The 15,579-nt window shown below is 41.5% G+C and overlaps 1 protein-coding gene across 1 annotated transcript in view; it reads left to right on the top strand.

Annotated features, from left to right (window-relative positions):
• LOC122733693 (integrator complex subunit 6-like) overlaps positions 1–15,579 on the top strand; it is a 73,334-nt gene that overhangs the window by 15,705 nt on the left and 42,050 nt on the right. The window lies entirely within an intron of this gene.

Below are 15,579 nucleotides of genomic sequence, written 5' to 3' on the forward strand. Positions count from 1 at the left end.
ATGTGTGCAAACAGCCTTTCCTCCTGTAAGAGATCTTGTTCAGTCCCACTTAAACTGACCTGATCAGCAAGTCCCTTTGCAGAGAAGAGGTTAAAAGCCAACCCTCAACCCATCCCTGTCTAAATTAACTTAACATCCTAAATTAGAGGGTTGTTGATACTGAGGATTAGGAAAATAACCCATTGGCCTTTATTGTTTGAAAGAAGGCCTAGGATGAAGGAATGAAGAATTTATTAAGCACTTACTACATGCAGAGCACACCTGCTGCCAACCTAGGAAGGGCCTAGTTGGGAATTGGTATGACCCAAAGTCCCTATTTATGGCTTGGAGTTAGCAGCAGGCAAGTTATCATCTGAGCCCTGGGGTTACCAACAGAAAAGGGAGAGACACAGATGGCACATTTATCAGATTTGCCAATGAGACAAAGTTGGAATCCAGAGTCAGTCTCCCAGAAAATCTTGCCAGGCTACAATATTGGGCCAAAGCTACTGTGATTGTAATTTACTAGAGATAAATGTGTAAAGACTTGGATTTAGGCTCCAAAAAATCAACTTCAAAAGCCTGGGAAGAAGGCACTTTAACAAAGATCTGGAGTTTTAGTAGATGGCTGGCTCAGTAAAACTCACCAGTGTGACAGAGCTGCCCCAAAAGGCTAATCTGCTCGTAGGGCCTCACTTCTAGGGAAAAGGAGGTGAGGGTCCTATACTGGGCCCTCTGCAGACCTCAGCTTGAGTATTAGGTTCAGTTCTCAGTGGCAGAGAGGAGGAATGATGTTGGGAAATTTGAGAACATCTAGAAGAGGACAACCAGAATGGTAAAGGCTTTTAGTTAAAGGGATTGGGGATGCTTAGCTTGGAGAAGGGACCCCCTAGGAGAGGGATCTAAGTGCTGGGATTTGAAGGACTACCCTGGGGAAGAATGCCTAGCCTTGTCCTGCTTGGCCCAGAAGGCAGAATAGAAAGCACTTGGGAGAAGTTTCAGATACTCACTGGAGGTCCTAACAAGTAGAGAAGTAGACAGTTTGGGGAGTATGTTACATGATGTGCTAGATAAAAGAACTAAACTAGATGAAGCACGTTATGCAAACAGGGCCTTTTATTCTCTACTCTTCTGGAATGTATGAATGACCAAGCTAATGGGCAGTGTCCTCTAAATGAAGAGGCGCCCTTTTGAAAGTGGGTTTGGAACTTTGAATACATTTTCCTACAGGAAGGGGGAAAAACACCCATTTAAGTGCTTATCTTGTGCCTGAGCCTTTGCTAGGTACTGATAGAAGTGAGGCAAGTCCCTCCCCTCAAAGAGCTTACATCCTACTAGATGCTGGCAGAAAGTTGTGAGTAGTTGAGAACAGAGGCTACATGTTAAATGAAACGAACCTTTGTTCCCCACAGTACTATATTATCACAAATGTGAAACATTCCACTCTAACTCTCTGGGGTGGATAGGCTCTCAGGTTAGTCCACAAAAGTATATTCAGGGCAGTTAGGTGGCGCAGTGGATAAAGCACTGCCCCTGGATTCAGAAGGACCTGAGTTCAAATCCTACCTCAGACACGACACTTTACTAGCTCTGTGACCCTGAGCACGTCACTTAACGCTCATTGCCCCACAAAAAAGCAGGGGAAGTATGTTCAACTCCTAAGGTAAACGACCCCTGAGAGGCAGCAAGATGTGGGATCACCTGCGCTTAAGTCCTGCCTCTAACAGCCCTAGCTATGTGAACTTGCCAACTGCCTTAAGCTCTCTGTTAGGGAGCAGGGGCTGCTGGGATAAGCCAGCATTGGGACTTGGAAATAGGGAGGATTATCACTGCCATATCCTCAGGGTTTGGAAGTTGAAGACTTGTCTTTATTCATTCTCTGGAGAGAATTTGTTCTTGCTATCCTAGAAGTCATTTCCCAGAGGGAGGAGCTTATCTCCTGAGGTTCTTACTCAAATAAACAAATTAACAGGACTGTCAAAAAGAATGAGTTGGTAACTAGTCTCTGCAAATGCTATGAATGCTATTCTCATTTGTATTGAAAGCTAGTTTGATTGCTTTGACTAGTTGGGTTGGACCTGGATTTTTCCATGCTAAGGATGCTAGAATTCATGCAATGAACTTAACTGTTGCCATTCAAAATTTGGTTTTGGTTTTGTTTTACATTTAATTTTTATTTTATTTTTCTCTCAAACATGTAAACAAGTTTTTTTAATAATTTATAAAGTCTGCTTCAATTTGTATTCAGATTCTTATCAGTTCTTTTCTCTGGAGGTGGATAGCTTTTTTGGTAATAAGTCCTTTGGAATTTTTTTTTGGATAATTGTTATTGTTGAGAACTGCTAAGTCATTCACAGTTGATCATTATTCAGTATTGCTGTTAACTGTGTACAATGTTCTCCTATTTCTGATCATTTTGTTTTCTATCAGTTCATGTAAGGCTTCCCAGGTTTTCCTGAAAGCATCCTGTTCATTATTTCTTATAGCACAGCAGTATTCCATCACAATCGTATATAACAACTTGTTCAGCCATTCCCCAATTGAAGGGCATCCCCATAATTTCCAATTGCTTGCCAGTATAAAAAAGAGTTGCTATAAATATTTTTGTACATATAGGTCCTTTTCTTTTTTCTTTGATCTCTTTAGGGTACAGAGCTGGGTATCGCTGGGTCAAAGGCTATGAATAGTTTTATAGCCCTTTGGGCATAGTTCCAAATTGTTTTCCAGAATGGTTGGATCAGTTTACAACTCCACCGACAGTGTATTAGTGTCCTAATTTTTTCCACATCCCTTCCAACATTTGTCATTTTCCTTTTCTGTCATATTAGGCTATCTGAAAGGTGTGAGGTGGTACCTTGTAGTTGTCTTAATTTTATTTCTCTATTCAATAGTGATTTAAAGAACCTTTTCATGTGATATAGATAGCTTTGTTTTCTTCTGAAAACTGCCTGTTCATATCCTTTGACTGTCAACTGGGGAATGCCTTATATTCTCATAAATTTGACTCAGTTCTCTTTATAGTTGAGAAATGAGACCTTTATCAGAGAAACTTGCTATAAAATTTTCTTCCCAATTTTCTGCTTTCCTTCTAGTCTTAGCTTCATTGGTTTTGTTTGTGTAAAACCTTTTTAATTTAGTGTAATAAAAATTATCTGCTTTATATCCTGTAATGCTTTCTCTCATTTGGTTATAAATTCTTCCCTTTTTCATAAATGTGACAGTTAAAATATTCCATGCCCATTACTATTTCTTAGCCAGTATCAGATTGTTTTGATGTTTACCACGTTGTAATACATTTTGGTATCTGGTACTACTAAGCTACCTTCCTTCACATTTTTTAATTGACTCCCTTGGTATTTTTTTACCTTTTGTTCTAACAGATGTATTTTGTTACTATTTTTCTAACTCTGTACGATAATTTTTGAGTAATTTGATTGTTAGAGCATTGAGTAAGTAAATTAATTTAGGTTGAATTGTCATTTTTACTGTATTGGCTCTACCTACCCACGAGTAGTTAATATTTCTACAATTTTTTAGATACGGCTTTATTTCTGTGAAAAGTGTTTTGTAATTGTATTCATATAGTTCCTGGATTTGTCTTGGCAGGTAGACTCTCAAACATTTTATATTGTCTGCAGTTACTTTAACTAGAATTTCTCTATTTCTTCCTGCTGGAGTTTGTTGGTAATCTATAGAACTGATGTATGTGGGTTTATTTTATATGCTGCATCTTTGCTGAAGTTGTTAATTTTTCAACTAGTTTTTTAGATTTTCAAAGTATATACCATCATATTTACAAAGAGTGATAGTTTTGCTTTCTCATTGCCTATTCCAATAACTTCAATTTGTTTTTCTTGTCTTAGTGCTATAGCTAGCATTTCTAGAACAATATTAAATAATAGTGGTGATAATGGGCATCCTTGCTTCATGGACCCTGATGTTATTGGAAAGTCTTCTAGTTTGTCCCCATTACAGATAATGCTTGCTGATGGTTTTAGATAGATACTAGTTATTTTATAGAAAGTTCCATTTATTCCTTTGTTTTTTAGTGTTTTTAATAGGAATGTGTTGTGTTTTATCAAAACCCTTTTTCTGCCTCTATTGAGATAATCATATGATTTGGGGGGGGGCGGGGCAATGGGGGTTAAGTGACTTGCCCAGGGTCACACAGCTAGTAAATGTCAAGTGTCTGAGGCCGGATTTGAACTCCGGTACTCCTGAATCCAGGGCCAGTGCTTTATCCACTGCGCCACCTAGCTGCCCCAATCATATGATTTTTGTTGGTTTTGTCATTGATATGACCAATTATACTGATAGTTTTTTTTTCTAATATTGAACCAGCCCTGGGTTCCTGGTATAAGTTGCACTTGGTCATAGTGTAAGATTTTTGTTCTATATTGCTGTAATCTCCTGGCTAGTATTTTATTTAAAATTTTGTGTCAGTATTCATTAGGGAAATTAATCTATAGTTTTCTTTCTCTGTTTTTGCTCTTCCTGGTTTAGGTATCAATATTTGTGTTGTAAAAGTTCTTTGCCTATTTTTTCCAAATAGAATATATAGTATTGGAATTAATTTTTCTTTAAATGTTTGGTAGAATTCACTAGTAAATCCATCTGGTCCTGATGTGTTTTTTTCCCTTAGGAAGCCCATTTATGGACTTTTCCATTTTTTCCATAAAATGGGCTTGTTTAAATATTCTATCTTATATTAATCTGGGCAATTTATATTTTTGTAAACATTCATCTATTTCACTTAGATTAATCAGGTTTATTAGCATATAATTGGGCAAAATACCTCCTAATAATTGCTTTGATTTCATCTTTTTTGGTGGGGAATTTACATTTTTGATGCTGGTAATTTATTTTTCTTTTTAAAACCAATAATTTTTCTATTTGGTTTATTTTTTATTAAACCAGCTCCTAATTTTATTTATTAGTTCAGTGGTTTTCTTCCAGTTTTATGATTTTTCAGGATTTCCAATTTGGTGTTTCATTGGGGATTTTTCTTTTGTTTTGTAGGGGTTTTTTTCATGAAATTATTATTTCTATGATTTGTTCTTTGACCCACTCATTTTTTTTAGTGAGGCAATTGGGGCTAAGTGACTTGCCCAGGGTCACACAGCTAGTAAGTGTTAAGTGTCTGAGGCCGGATTTGAACTCAGGTACTCCTGACTCCAGGGCCGGTGCTCTATCCACTGAGACATCTAGCTGCCCCGACCCACTCATTCTTTCAGGTTAGATTATTTAGTTTCCAATTAATTTTTATTTGCTTTTGTGAGGCATTCAGGGTTAAATGACTTGCTCAGGGTCACTCAGCTAAAAAGCGGCAAGTATCTGAGGGCAGATTTGAACTCAGGTCCTCCTGACTCCAGGGCTGGTGCTTTTATCCACTGTGCTACCTATCTGTGACCCTCCAATTAATTTTAGTCTATATTTCCACAGCTATTTATTGAATGCAGTTTTTATTGCATTATGAGCTGAAAGGGATGCATTTAATATTCCTGCTTTTATGTATTTAATTGTGAGGTTTTTTATGCCCTAATATATGGTCTTTTTTTGTGAAGTTGCTATGTACCACTAAAAAAAGGTATACCTCAGCTAAAGCAAAATAGATTCTGGTTCAGCCTCTTATTTTTACTCTGTGTGTTTTTCTGTTTCAAGTGTGTTTCTTGTAAACAACATGTTGTTAGATTCTGGTTTTTAGTTCATTCTGCTATCCCCTTTTGTTTTATGGGTGAGTTTATCCCATTAATAGTTAAGATTATTAAGTATTTCTCTTCATTCTATTTTTTCTTTTCTCTCTCTCTCTCTCTCTCTCTCTCTCTCTCTCTCTCTCTCTCTCTCTCTCTCTCTCTCTCCCCCTCTCCCCCCCCTCTCTCTCCCTCCCTCCCTTGCTCCCTCTCTCTTCCCTGTCTTTTCTCAAAAGTCTGCTTTACTTCTGACCACTACCTCCCTTAATCTGCACTCCCTTCTATTAGCCCCCCTCCTACTTCTCTGTTGGTAGATTACTCTACCCAATTGAATGTGTATTCCCCTCTTAATTTGTTTTTAAGTTATATTGGTCTCTTTTGTATTTACTGTAGTCATTTTCCTATTTACTACTCACACCTCCCACACATGCACACATGTGCACATGCACCCCTTGAAAAAAAGTAAACAAATCTGATAGACAAAATGACCATGTCTGACAGAATATGTCAGGTTTTGTACCTTAGGCCCCCATCTCTACTGAGGAGATGGGGAAAAAAGTGTTTCTTCATCTGTCCAAGGTTGTACATTGTACTTAATCTGAATTTGCCTGCCTTTAAGTGGCATTCAACCTTGGGGTACACTCGAAAGAGCAGGGTTTGGAGTCAGTGCCCAAGTTTGAATCTCTGTTTTGTCACATACTTCTGCACCCTTGAGTAATTAAACTCAACATGTGTTTATTAAGCCTCTGGGCCTCCGTTTATTTCATTATTAAAATGATAGCATTAGATTAGATCTACTTCTTAGGGTCCCTTCCAGCTCTAAATCTATTAGTCTAGTCATTGTGGAGATTATTCTCCTGATTCCTTACTGCATCAGTTCATACAGATCTTCCTAGGTTTCTTTTAATTCTCTTTCCCAATTCAGAATTTGAATTACAATAGAAACTTCACAAACCAAGGCGATTCAGACACTTCTATAGCAACTTTTCAAGACTAGAGAAAAAGGGAGCAATTTTTTCTATACTATTTAGCATCATTTAAAATGTAAGAAAGGAAAGAGCTTTGTTTCATTCCTGACTCCTGAAGTCTTCTGGGAAAAACACTCCCTTCGGACTCCATTTTGTTCTTGTTCTCTCTGTCTGTCTCTGTCCCTCTGTCCCTCTCTCCCCTTCCTTCTCTTTTTCTTCCTGCCCATTCTCTCCCCCCATCCTTCTGTCTCTCTGTTTCTGTCTCTTCCTCCCTCCATCTCCCTCCCTCCAGCTCTCTCCCTTCCATTCTTCCTTTTTCTCTCTCTCTTTTCCTCTCTCCTCCCTTCTACCGCCATCCTCTCTCCCCCCTACCTCCTCTTTCTCTTCCTCCCCCTCTACTCCTCCCTCCTCCCCTCTCTCCGCCTCTCTTTGTCTTTATCTCTCGCCATCTATTTCTCTCCTCTTGTGTCTCTTACTCCCTCCCATCTTTCACTTCCTCCCTTCCTCTCTCTTCCTTTCTTTTCCTATTTTTCTCTCCCCTTCCTATTTCTTTTTCTCTCTTCCTTTCCTCCTTGCTCCCTCCTCTCACTCTCTTTTCTTCTCTGTCTTTCCCTCCCTCCCACCCCTCTCTCTTCCACCCTCCTCTCTGTCTCTCTTTGTCTTTTATTTCCTTCCCTCTCTTTCTTCCACTCTGTTTCCCTCCCTCTCTTTCTCTGTCTCTTTTGCTTGCTCTTCCTCCTTCTACCCTACTCCATCCCTCTCTACCCACTCTCCTTTCTACTCTATCTTTGTCTCTCCCTCCACCCATCTCTATCTCCCACTTTCTCCCTCACTGTCAGTTTTTTTCCTCTCTGTCTATTCTTCTGTCTCTGTATCTAACCTTTCTTCTCTCTCTCCTCCCTCTGTCTCTCCCCCCTTTCTGTTTCTTTCTTCCTTTTTCCCTCTCCGACTTTCTGTGTCTCCTTTCCCCCTCTATATCTCCCTCCTCTCCTTTTCTGTTTTCTCTCCCTTCCTCTGTCTCTTTCCCCCCCTTCTCATTTCTCTCCCCTCTTGCCTTCTGTCTCTCCCTATGTCTCTCCTTCCTGTCTCTCTCTCTTCCCCTCTCTATCTTTCCCTTTATCTTTGTTTCTCTCCCTCATCTCTCTACCTCCCTTCTCTGTCTCTATCATTTCCTTTCTCACTCATTCTCTGTCCCTTTCTCTTTTTCTCTTTCTCTTCCTCTCTCCATCCCCCACTGTCTCTTGCTCTCTGTCTTCCCCTCTTGTCAGTCTCTCCTTTCCTCTCCTTTCTTCTTTTCTGTTTCTGTCTTTCCTCCTCTTTCTCATTCTCTCTCCTTCCCTCTGTCTTTCTCCCTCTCTTCTCTCTTTCCCTCCCTCTCCCTGAATCTCTCTGTTTCTCTTCTACCCGCTCTGTTTCTCGCTCTCCCTCTCTCTTTCCCCCTCTGTCTTTCCCCCTTCTCTGTCTGTTCCTGTCTCTCTCCCCCTCTGTCTTTCTCTCTCCTCCTCCTTCTCTTTTTCTGTCTCTCCCCATCTGTCTGTTTCTTCTCCTCTCTTCCCTCCCTCCCTCCCTTTTTATCTGTTTGTGTCTCTTTCTCCTTTGCTCCCTCCCCCCCTCATCCTTTGTCTCTTCCCCTCTGTCTCTGTCTGACTTTCCCTCTCTGTCTCTGTCTCTATCCCTCTTTGTCTCTCTGTGTCTCTTTCTCAGTTTCCCCTCCTGATTATTAACAGTGGTACAGACTGGTTCCCCCTGCCTCCACCCCTTGAACACTCTCTCCCTGGAGTGAAGGATAGAGCCAGCGCTGGCACTGGTTGTAGGGTTGTGGTCGCCATTCTCTCCAGTTAGGGAATAAGCCTTTTACCATCAAGGCAGGTACAGACACTGCTGCCAGATACCAGACAAATAAGTGGAAACCTTTTCAGGTTAGACATGGAAGAGTACTGATAGCTATGTTCCTGCCTGGCATGTAGTAGGCACTTAATAAATGCAGAAGCTCCTGATATTCCATTCTCCATTGAAACTGGAGCTTCAGTTTTTAGGACCTAGAATTGGATTGTAGCCTGGCAAAGCCCGGAGGCTTTGGGAGCCAGGGATCCCAATCTGTATCTCAGGGACATGTAGCCTCCAGCCACGTCTACACGCAGACCTCCAGGGATGGCCAACTTGTTCCTTCCCAAGCCACCCCACTCCACTTTTGTAGGGTTCTGTTGCCAGGCAGCTTTTCCTTGTGTGGAGCCTCCCTGCCTCCCTGAGCCTTCTCCCCATTGCTTCTGATGTCACTCCCAGATAGAACAGTTATTCCCTCTTCCATGTGAAAGCCCTTCATGCCATTGAAAACAACTATCTTGTGTGTCTCCTCTCCTCCTTCCCCCTCTCCAATTCCTTTTCTCTAGGCTAAACATCTCTAGTTCACAGGGTCATAGATGTAGAGGCCCTTAACCTTCATCTAGTCTAATCCCTCATTCTGTAGAGGAAGTGAGACCAAGGGAGATGAGCTTTCTCACCACAGGTCTCACAAGTGGTAAGTGTCAAAACAAAGATTTGAATCCAGTTTCTTGTACTTCATGTTGAGCCCAATTTCCATAGAACCACACTGACAGTCCTCATCATGATGTGTTCTCCAGGCCTCCCACCATCTTGATCACCCTTTGTTGGACACTGCCCTGCCTACATACACAGGTGGACTTATGCTGAGGCTGGCTCAGGGACCTCTTACTGCCCCCATTCTGGACCCTAAGAGACATCAATTGTAAACTTGTATGTCAGATCGAACCTGTTGAGCTGTGAATCATGGTATATCTGAATGATCAGAATCCTCATAGGATTTGATTCCATTTATTGAGGAGATGTTGTGTGTTAGGCACTGGAAAAAAAAAACCAAACATGAAAAAGACACTGCCTCTATGTTTTACTAAGGGTTTAGATGAGTAGAGCCAAGGTAAAGGAGCAGTTTTATTGAGAGTAGCTGATTCACAGAATTCCTTTTGGTAGCTTCTCATTGGTATTTGCTCATGATGATATATGCCTCTGAGCCAGGAATTTCAGCCTGCTATAGATAGCCTTCTCACTCCAGCTGCCCAGAGCATGGCAGCCCTGTATTAAGCCCCTTGTATGTTATCGAATTGATATACAGAGTCTTATTTCATTCAGGAGCTTCTTTTTACTCTGGTCCCTGTTAGGTAGCAGGGCCCCATTTTGACATGGAGGAACAAGATATTGAATATCTCTGGCTGTGTTGTCCAGGGGAATTTCTGCTCGTGGAAGAAGTTAGTCTGGAGGCAGGCCTCTTAGGCCCCTTCCAACTCAATCTGTGCTGGAGGCCAAGTCCGTGATTTAAGATCTGAGATTCTGTGTGATCTTGAACTTGGGAGGAAAGCAGCAACATAGCTCTAGTTGGTCGAGTTTTTCGCACAGGTCAGGATATTTCACTGGCCTTGTAAGCAGCCAGTCTTTTCATTTCCCATACTAGACCAAGAGGAGATGTCGTCAGGTTGGGGAGGAGAGGCTGGGGTAGTCAGAGGTGACTTGGTGCTTAGAGAACCCCAGTAACTGTGGCCCTGATGCTCAGAAATGAGGTGGAGGAATAGCTGGAGAGCATGTTGAATGATATCAGGAAGTCTTGTATGGCAGGCCCTGAGATTGTAGAGAGTTAACTAGGAGGAGGTCTACAAAGTCCCTGTTATTTTCAGAAATTGTGATGGTCTTCATCATGATCTTGGTGCTTATGTCCATCATGAATACTGCAAGGAAAGATAACCACATTTCCCGTGAAGTGATACTTAGTGTTGCCTGTGGGTAAGTGATGAAAACAGACCCCACTCCTTCACTTGCCTATCAAAAGGAGAACCTATGTGTGGCCCACCTTGATTTCTAGTGAGAATGCAAATATTGATATGGTTCAGTTTTGCCAGAAGTATGTTGATTCAGTCAGTAGATGAGGATCTCTACATTTTGTGTACTGGTAGTTGAATAAATGTTCATATATGGTCCCCAAACTCTGGGATTCTTGGTACCCTGTGCCCTACTTTTGACTACCTTACCATTTGGTAACTCATGGAAGCATCCAAAAGCTCTAATTATTTCCAGGTAGCATATCTGACTTTTGAACTTGTCCAAGGTGGGTGTGTGGGATTTGTGGGAAGGATTAGAGAAAGGGCCACATGAATGTGGTGGCAGGACTTTTCTGAAGAGCCCTGTTGTTTTCCCTTCCTTGAAAGGGATAGAGGTCAACCAGGTCAACCACAGACTTGACTGTTCTGCCTGCAGGTTAGTGTGAGGATAGATTATATGCATTAACATAAATTTGGGGCCAGAATTAAACTATCCATTTGAACCATACAAGGTCAGTTTGTAAATATCTAGACCACGACATGGCAGAATCAAGTCTCGCACATATTCTCATCTCCCTTTCTCCTCTCGTCTTTCCCCTGTAAGTTAATCTCGTTCTTGAAGATGCCTAATTGCTCTATAATGCCCTTCTGTGCAGCTATATGACTTGTTTCTACAGAGAAGAATCTAGTGCTTGCAAGACCACACAGATGATAAAAGAAAGAGACATGTTTTAACAAAAACCAATTGTGTATACATTCTCACCATGGCAAAGGAAGAAGTGATTTCTTCAGTTGGAAGGATGCATTTATACTAAAGAGGAGAGGACAATTTGGTTTGGTTTAGTTTTCTGTCCTCTTTCTTGTTGCCATCTTCAGCACTGAGGTCCAGTGAGTCCATTCAAATGGCCAAGGCTAGTCTCACATCTTCTTGTAAATTTCACTTCTCAATCTCTTAGGGAACAACTCTGAATGGATAAGAAACTGCAGTCTTAGTACAGCTAGAAATTTGGGGTTTACTATACTAGTGTTAACATTACTTATTGAGAGTTAGCAAAACTAAGTGCTGGACTTCAAGGCAAAAAGCCCTGGGTTCATATTGTGTCTCTGGGATTAGCTGTGTGACCATGGGCAATCACTTCATATCTCTGAGTCTCAGTTCCTTCCCCTATACAACAAAGATAATGATACCCACATAGCACCTACCTCCTGGGGTATCTCAAATGAGATAAGATATGTATGGAAGGGGGGCAGCTAGGTGAAGCTGCAGTGGATAAAGCACCAGCCCTGGATTCAGGAGGACCTAAGTTCAAATCATGCCTCTGACACTTGACACTTACTAGCTGTGTGACCCTGGACAAGTTACTTAACCCTCGTTGCCCCACCAAAAAATAAAAAGATATGTATGGAAGGAAGGAAGTAGGGACGGAGGGAGGGAGGGAGGGAGGGATGGATGGATGGATGGATGGATGGATGGATGGATGGATATATTAAGCAACTTCTATGTGCCATGCACTGTGCTAAACACTTTACAACTATTATCTCATTTGATATCAACCTTGGGATGTAGGTTCTATTATTGTCCCCATGTTACAGCTGAGAAAACTAAGTGAAACAGAAGTTTAAGTGACTTTCCCTGGCTCATACAGCTAGTACATGTTTAAAGCTGGATTTGAATGATTCTCTGAACTTTGGTGTACAATAATGATGCCAGTTCTTGTTACTATCCAAAAGAAATGACACTTGTATCATACTTGGAAGGGATGAAAAGAATTCAGTGAGTACTCTCTTCCCTTGCAGTGGCTCTGCTTTGTCCCTCCTATACATTTTTGCTGCCATCACCCTTACTCCTTGATGCTTAGATTCTTGCAGTGAGCCCATTGATCTTCCCTTCCTGTTTTACCCCATTCCAAACCCATCTATCCTCTCTACCACTACTAGCTTAATCTTCCTAAAAGTCCATTTTCTTCATGTCTCTCCCCCTGCCCAAGAACCTACAATGTCTTCCACTGCCTCCACAATCCAGTTCAAACTCTTCTGCCATCTCAGTCTTTCTAAAATATTGCTTTTCTTTTTTTGATTTTTTTAAAGTTACATGTATAGATAGTTTTCAACATTTGGTTTTTTCCATATAAATAATTTATTATTTTCTAGTTACATGTAGAGATAGTTTTCAACATTTGGTGGTTTTTTGGTTTTTTTTGCAGGGCAGTGGGGGTTAAGTGACTTGCCCAGGGTCACACAGCTAGTACGTGTCAAGTATGTGAGGCTGAATTTGAACTCAGGTACTCCTGAATCCAAGGCCGTTGCTTTATCCACTGCGCCACCTAGCTACCCAACATTTGTTTTTATAAGATTTCTAGCTTCAAATTGTTCTCCCTTCCTCCCCTCCCTCTCCCCTCCCCAAGACAGGAAGCAATCTGATATAGGTTATACATGTACAATCACATTAAACATATTTCTGCATTAGTCATGCTGTGAAAGAAGAATCAGAGCAAAAGGATAAACCTCCAAAAAAAGAAAAACAAAGGGGCAGCTAGGTGGCGCAGTGGATAGGGCACCGGCCCTGTATTCGGGAGGACCTGAGTTCAAATCCAGCCTCAGACACTTGACACTTACTAGCTGTGTGACCCTGGGCAAGTCACTTAACCCCAGTTGCCTCACCAAAAAACAAAACCAAACAAAAAAAGAAAAACAAAAAAATAGAAATAGTATGGTCCAGACAGCATCTAGATTCCATAGTTCTTTTTTTCTGGATTTGGAGAGTATTTTCCATCATGAGTCCTTTGGAACTATCTAGGACCATTGTATTGCCGAGAAGAATCAAGTCTATTACAGTTGATCAATATACAATGTTGTTGATACTATGTACAGTGTTCTCCTGGTTCTGCTCATCTCACTCAGCATCAGTTCATGTAAGTCCTTCCAGGTTTCTCTGAAATCCACCTGCTCGTTGTTTCTTGCAACTTGTTCAGCCATTCCCCAATGGATGGGCAACCCCCCAATTTCCAATTCCTTGCCACCACAAAAAGAGCTGCTATAAATATTTTTGTCCGTGTGAGTCCTTTCCCCTTTTTTATGATCACTTTGGGGAAAAGTCCTAATGGTGGTATTGCTGGGTCAAAGGGTATGCACAGCTTTATAGCCCTTTGGCCATAGTTCCAAACTGCTCTCCAGAATGGTTGGATCAGTTCACAGCTCCACCAACAATGCATTAGTGTTCCAATTTTTCCACAGCTTCTCCAACATTTATTATTTTCCTTTTTTGTCATATTAGCCAATCTGATAGGTGTCAGATGGTACCTCAGAGTTGTTTTAATTTGCATTTCTCTGATCAATAGTGGTTTAAAGCACAAAATATTGCTTTTCTCATGTCACTACCCTGACCAAGTATCTATAGTGAGAGTCCCTAATTAACAGCTCAATAAAGTATAACCTCTTCTCACTGGCCTTCAAGGTTTCAGTCAAGAATCTGGCCCCAAATGACATATCACACCTTATTTCCCAGTTCTCAGCCAGTACCCTGCCTTCCCTGCTAAGCTGTCTCCTGCTCATTTACCTGTCTGTGCCTTCTTCATGTTCCCTCTGCCTTCCTTGAAATTAAGGACTACTGTTTCCCCTGCTCTATCTCCAGGGACCTATTAAAAGCTTGAAAACTACTTGTTAATTGATTTTGATCTGCCTGGAATCAGAGGGTTGAACCTGATGACGTCTCAAGAGGCACAAAGCTCTGGTTCTTGGCTTCTTACAGTTCTTTGTTTTCCCTTGATAGTACTCTGTGGTGACTAATCATTTGTACAGTCTCTGTACCTCAAAACATTTTAATATCATAGACTGTTCTGTTCCAACCACTTTATCTTATGGATGAAAAAACTGAGGCCTGGGCAGGGGAGGTGACTTGATAGAGTTGTGATTCAGCCCCAGCTTGTCTGACTTCAAATCCAGTGCTTTCCTGAGAACAGGTCCAACTGTCCACTACACCACACTACTTACAGATTGACTCCTGGGCCCCATGTTTTATAAATCTATCTGTGAGGTGGGTTACACAGATGGGACCTATAATAGCCTCCTCCCAGGGCAATGCTAAATCAAATATCCTACAGCCTCCCCTACCAAACAATGATAGATTTTCAGTAATTTACAAAAATTGCCTATCAATAACTTATTTTTTTCATTTCTGGCTCTCTCCCATCTCCCCTGACCAGGAAACCATCCATTATGAGATTTTAAAGGGGGGGGGGCAGCAGGACAAAAAGTAACCAAGACATCCCCTGAGTCTGACAGCATGTGTAATGAGTATTGCCTGTCTTTACTCCCTCACTTCCTCCAAGAAGGGAGGGACCACCCTCCCTTATACTATGTGGGTGAGTCCACACTTAGACACATCAGCTTGTTAGAGGCAGTAACTGGGGGGAAAACTAGACTTATACTGGAGTTACTAGTCATAACACGAACCAGGGAGCTGGTGGGCTTCCTTCCCATGAGGTCTCTTTCTCTCTGGCCCTCAAATACGACGCATGACATTATTCACAGCCTTCCCAGTATATTTTGCTAGCTGATAAAAACAAAATAAATGGTAACACCTCCCCCTTCCCCCCCCCAATTCAGCTAGTCTGCTGTAGAAGTGGCCACTAGGATTTGGATTGGGTTACAAAGAATTACACTTATTTTTCACCTTCATATGGTGCTGACTCGTCACCCAGAGTCTGGCTGAATAATGAGGTACTTACTGGTTTTATCTTTATGTTCTTCTATCTGTTGGACAAGTTGCCTAAATCCTTTCAAATCAATATTTTTCATTGCACAGAATATAGAGGTCAGAAAAAAAATATTTCTGCCTTGTCTGTGAGCCCTGGGCTTGGAATGGGGGGAGGGCACTCTCTGCTCTTTGCCCAGGAGAACCACTTAAATACAACCCGGGCTGGTGCTCTAATTTCGGCCTGTGCCGAGCAACTTTAGGTGACTCAATTGGCAAAGAATTTCAGCAGCTGCCCTCTCTGAGCCTGGATATCATAGCCCATGGTACAGCCAATGCCATAGTGATCCGCCGACGTTTTCCTCTCCTCACCCTTCTCAAAGTCACGTGTGGATGGCCATTTTCTCCCCTACTACTGGGAC

This window comes from Dromiciops gliroides, chromosome X (genome assembly GCF_019393635.1).
Source record: "Dromiciops gliroides isolate mDroGli1 chromosome X, mDroGli1.pri, whole genome shotgun sequence".
Lineage (NCBI taxonomy): Eukaryota > Metazoa > Chordata > Mammalia > Microbiotheria > Microbiotheriidae > Dromiciops > Dromiciops gliroides.